We start from the raw sequence: 5,886 nt of genomic DNA, 5'->3' as shown, positions 1-5,886 counted from the left end.
ACCCCCTCCCCATGAGCCCCGCCCTGGGAAAAGAGGGTGTCCCAACTTGTTGGAGGAGTTTCCAGCCCACACCTGTGCCCACCTGGTAGGTGAGTGAGGGTGACTGATAGGAGCCCAGGAGCTGCCCCACCCCTCACCTTCGCCCCTTACCGTGCTGGGAAGGTGCCAGGCTTCGTGGAGTGCCAAGCCCCCATCTCACTCACCTCACCCCACCTGTCTTCGCCACTTCACTCCCAGGACACGCCAGCAGAGCAGGCAGTCTGGGAGCTGGTATGTGCCCTGCAGGGCCCCCTTGGCTCCTCCCTCCCATGGGAAACCATGTCCCCTGGGGAGAAGGGGTTCAGCTTCCAGAAGAAAGAAAACTCATCCCGACCAAGAACTTCAACACAGTGTCTGGCGCTTGGCAACCATTATCTAGAGATGAGGCATGCTACCCCCACTTCAGGAGGAGCTCCACTGAGCCAGCCCAGCAGTTGTGTTTGGTCCTTCTCGGCCTTGTCTGGTTCTGCACCCCCAAGGCTGGCACATAGCCGGCTCTCAAGATGTATCTGCAGAAGATGAATAAGGCTCAGAAAGGGGAAGTGACCTGCCCAAGGTCACACAGCCAGAAAGTAGTTCAACTGACCATCAACCCACTCAGGCCTGTCTGGATCCTGCACCCAGTCCGCTCCTGAGCCCCATCAAGGAGGGGGCTCACATATGCACATGTGAATGTGTACCCAGTACCTCGCCAAGCCCTGCACGGGTGTGTGCGAGCACTGCAGTTGAGCTCCTTCTCTGCCGCCCCCCGGGGTCCCACCACCCCACCCCCCCTTCACCTATACCATTCAAGCCCATGTAATGGGCCCTCCCACCACCACCACCACCTCCTGTAGGTACACAAACTCCCTTCTCTGTTGGTTTCACACCCTCCTCTGTCACCAACCCCTCCTCCACGCCCTCAGGAGGCAGGACAGCACACATCGCCCTCCACCCCCACAGTTCTGGCTCCCTCTCGGCACCCCTCCTCTCCCCCAGCAGGCCCGGGAGCTACAGTGGCTGCTCTGGATAAGCCTGCAGACCCGCCCCCACGCCGACACAGGTCCAAGGCAGGGCAGCATCTTGCCCAAAGAACCGCAGCCCAGAGGTGTCAGAGCTGGTGCCTGGCTTGGTGGGGGCTTGGCTGCTTGCTGGGCGATTCCAAGCTTCAGTGGCACCTACAAAAATGGAGTCTGTGCCTCTGGCTCCAGCCCGGGGTGTAGGGGTGGGGGGTGGGGGTGGCTCCACATGCAGGAGGCAGGCCTGCTTGCAGACCTGCTCGGCTCTCTCAGGCCCCAGGGCAAAGGTCTGCAGGGGCTAGATGGAGCCCCTCCAGCTTCCCCACTGGGAAAGGACCCCCAGGCAGGAGTGGCAAGTGAGGCAGGGACCCCCAGGAGTGAGAGTGGGGGTGGGGGTATGGGTGGCCCGTGTCAAACTCAGAGTGTAAGTTGGGTCCCTTCCAACTCACAGCGACTCTGTGCTTCAGAAGTAAACATTGCCTCGTCCCGCGCCCCCGCACGCACGTGATTGCCCGTGTCCAGCCCATGGTGCAGCCACCGTGTCCGGCCCTCCTTACTCAGAAGGAGCGTTCTGGCTGTACTTCATCCAGGTCAGACTCGTTCGTTCTTCTGGCCGCCCGTGTAGAGCCAATTTTCTCTTTTACTGTCGTGATTCAAAGGCGTGGTCCTTATGCTCATGAGAGGATGGAGAACACCCAGGCTGGGGTCAGGCATGCCTTCGTCTCAGCAGTAACATCTTCAGCAGTTTAAAGAGACTTTCCTAGAGGTTGCACTTAACCACACAGCAACCCTGCCTGACAGGCACAAAGTGCTCTTATGCCCATTTTCTAGAAGGGGGAAGCTGAGGCCCAGAGAGTTATCTAGGGCACCTGTCTGGGTTCCCCACTTCCTGGCATACTGCAGGCGCTCAGTGCGTGTACCTTGGTTGAGCGGATGGAGTCACACCTGAGAAAGTGACGTGCAAGAGTCTGAACTGTCAGGATCTGAATCCAAGTCGATTCCAAAACCTCTTTGCTCCCTCGTCTCAGCCAAGCTCCCTCCACAGCCTCGGCATCAACAGTCAGGGGCCGCTGGCGTTTGCCCCTCACTAGTATCCTGCGGCACTCGAGGCCGGATTCCCAGCATTCCCATTCCCAGTTTCCTTTCAAACAGAGAGAGAAACAGCCCCCAGAGCCAGGAGCTGGCCTGGCCATGGCAGCAAGGCCACAGTGTGCTCCTGTTGAACATAAACAAGCGCATCGATCACCGGCTCTGACCATGATGGACAAGACAAGAACAAGACCACCCTGCAGTTATGTCTGAACACAGAGAAACGAGCACAGTCCACCCAGAGAAGGGACCGGGTTCTCCTGTCCCGGCTACACGAGTGACGCCTGCTTCCCCATCCTCGCTCACACGCTCATCTCATGTCACTCCTCCCCTTCAGATCAAAGCACAGCACCACGCTCACTTCCTGACAGCCAAGCTCTCCCGTGAGCTTGCCCGCGGTGCCTAGGACAACCCTGACCCTCAACGTTTGGCGGACAACCCCTTGCAGTCCCAGGGTGGCTGCAAAGGGTGAATGCTCTCGGCGGACGGAAAGGTTAGTGCTTCAAGCCCATCCCAAGGCACCCAAAACTGGCCACTGAAAACCCGGAGGAGTCCAGAAACAACAGTCTCTGTGTTTGACCAGAGCCACAGAGGCAGACGAGGAGAACATAGAATGTGTGCTTGCCCCATGAACAACCACCTCCTTGCTAGAGACCAGAAGAACTGGATCCCTACCTGGTTACCGGTGCTAAGGGTTTTGATCAAAGATCCCCCAGAAGAATCCTGATCACGAGGGGTGAAATGCAGAAAGAATTTCACATGCTTGCGGACTCCGCATTTCCTGGAGACTGTTGCCCGAGTTCAAATGGAAACCGTAAGCCCAACATAACCCCTGAAGTCTGCTTAAAACCAAGCAATTGTTTAGCTTAACCAGAAGAAAGGCCTTGAGGCTTTATACCCTTTAAAGAACTTTTAATATGGGATCAGGCGGACAACAGCAACTGGAAAGGTTAGATGGGAACCTTAGGGGACAGGGAGTTTATGGCAGTGGGGGTGGGTGGGGGGACACTCAGACAAGGAGGGTAATAATGGCAGCACAAGTCAGGGACGTGAATTACTGTCACTGGAGGGTGGAGTTGGTAGGTGCTTTGTTGTGAGTGTTCTCGACAACAACAATAAAATAAACAAAATCATATGTACGCATCTATGTGTTGTTGTTGGTAGGTGCCACAGTGACCCTTTGTAGGACAGCGCCAAACGCTGCCCGACCTCGCCATTGGGGTGCTTGAGCCCAGTGGTGTAGCCACTGTGTCAATCCATCCAGTCAACGGTCTTCCTCTTGTTTGCTGCTCCTTGGCTTTACCACCCATAATGCCTTTCTCCAGGGACTGGTCCCTCCTGAGAACATGTCCAAAGCACGTGAGACACTTCTAAGGACTATTCTAGCTGCACTTCTTCCAAGACAGAGTCACTCAGTTTTCTGGAAGTCCACGGTCCAGTCCAGATTTTTGCCAAGGCCCCAATTCGGATGAAATGATCTTCCTTTGGGCCTCCTCCTGCTCGGTCCAGGCTCCACAAGCCCAGGAGGCGAGGGAGGAAGGACAGAGGGGGAGCATTAGAAAGCGAGCCCTTGGAGCTCAGCCCCACCCCCACACATGGGGCCACCAGGAGTCGGGGTGCATTCGGTGACCACTGAGTGGGGTTTCTGCTCCCTCTGTGAGTCACCGTGGTTCACCCCTGTGGTGTAAGGACCGAGCAGCCCGGGTTGGCTCCGGTCCGCTTTCTTCCTGGTCTTCAGCTGTCGACGGTGGGAAACTCTCAACCGAACTGAACAAGACCCGGTTTGTTCGACCCCTTCTGTTGATTGGCCAGAAAAGTGTCAGCCTCTGATGAAGTGTGATGGGCAGGAGATGAGCCCATAATCTCACTCTGTTCCCAAGCTTTGGGGCTGGAGAGCCATGAACCCCTTGCTGGCCCTACGGGAGCCCCAGCCACCGGTCCATCACAGCCCGCCACCACCAACAGCGCATCAGGCCCCTGGACAGAGAGGGTTGGAGAAGGGAGGGAGCAACCTGGGCTCGGGGGCTGCCTCTGCTACTCCTTGGTCATGTGGCCTGAGTCTCAGTGTATCCATCTGGACAGTGGGGTGATGGGGGTGGTTCCACCCGACTCTTCTGTCCACCCTTCAGTGGATAGGTCTGCAGTGGCGAGGTGGCCGACTCAGCACCTGGTCCCCTGAGGGTGACCCAGCCTTCCCCTCCTAGGCTGGAGGAGCAGGGGCTGGCTCTGGAGTCTCTGGCTCTTGTTGGGGCCATCAGATCTGCGCCCACTCTTAACAACCCTGAGCACAACGGAAGGAAGCACCACCCAGCCCTGCACCATCGTCACCAGGGTTCTTATGTTTGGGCCTGTTCAGTTTCTCGGGTGGGAAATATCTCGGTTCTTGGCTTCGCACGAGAAAGAATTCACGCTGAAGCCTGGTTTGTGATCCAAGTGGATCTTAGTGTCAAAAGAGTACACTCTCTTTCAGGGAAGCATGCTGAGCTGTGTGGAAGCTGCGCTGGGGCTCACAACTGAACACGGGTGACCTCGAGGCACTGTGCCCACACATGGTGACCTGTGGCCAGAGAGACTCATCACGGCCGAGCGGGCGCAGGAGCAGGGTCAAGGGGAGAAGGGCAGAAGGCCAAAAAGGGGCTGGCCATCCCGCCACCAAGGTATTTAAAGCCGCTGGCTGGGAAGGCGTGGTTGATGGTATTCATTCGTCGACCCCATTGGCTGAATTAAGCCCACTTGGTTGGGGTCATGAGCCTGGGCCTAGTGTGACGGTGGGGGGGAGGGGGCTGAATTGGAGCATGCCCAGTTAAAGTCTTTATGAGTGGCTAAGGCTCGCCAGAGCTCTGTGCTGCCCAGCCCCATCCTTCCTCATCCCCTGGATGAGGGATCAAATCCAAGCCAAACAGGATGGTCAGGACAGAGCCGGAGATGCCCCTCAAGTGCTCCGGGCATGCATGGAGGAGCACTCTCTGAGGCTCCATTCAGCTCCAAAGCCTGCTTCTCTGCCAACAAAAGGGTGTGGCCCTTCTCCAGCTCTGCCCCGGGCAGAAGAGGAAGGAGACTGAAGGGGGGTGGAGTGTGAACCAAGGAATTGACCTTTCTCACTATAAGGAATTACTTAGTGCAGTGGTTCTCAACCTTCCTCATGCCTCAACCCTTTCATACAGTTCCTCATGTGGTGGTGACTCCCCAACCATCACATTATTTTCGTTGCTACTTCATCACTGTCATTTTGCTACTGTGATGAATCTCCATGTAACTATCTGATCTGCAGGATGTATTTTCATTGTTACAAATTGAACATCATTAAAGCATAGTGATGAAGCACAAAAACAATATGTCATTATATATTGTGAAATATTTATTTCTAATGACAAATAAATGAATTTTGTCTTGAAGCATGGTGTAGCCTGGGTAACAGTCTCAATATAACAACAATAAACGACATTGCCACGTTTTGCAACAGTATGCTAAGAAGCTAATGTTCCTAAGACCCCAAAGGGGTTGCGATCCACAAGTTGAGAACCACTGACTTAGTGTGAAGGATCAAGGGACTCTCCTCCCTCTCAAACTTGGGGGTGGTCTTTGGAAGGAGAACCCTAAAATCTGACAGGGGGCCTTGAACCCACCTCCCAGCATGCCCTTTGACCCTCGCCCTCCATGCTGAGTCACCACCTTCCCTCTGCCCTCTGGGCTGTCGCCAGCACTCATCCCCCCAACAGAACCCCCTCCCCTGCCTCCTCTCTGTCTGCCTGGTGACTCC

This window comes from Echinops telfairi, unplaced genomic scaffold (genome assembly GCF_000313985.2).
Source record: "Echinops telfairi isolate 266 unplaced genomic scaffold, ASM31398v2 ScPeMD7_7457;HRSCAF=8495, whole genome shotgun sequence".
NCBI classification, from domain to species: Eukaryota; Metazoa; Chordata; class Mammalia; order Afrosoricida; family Tenrecidae; genus Echinops; species Echinops telfairi.
Note: the sequence above shows the minus strand (reverse complement) of the source record.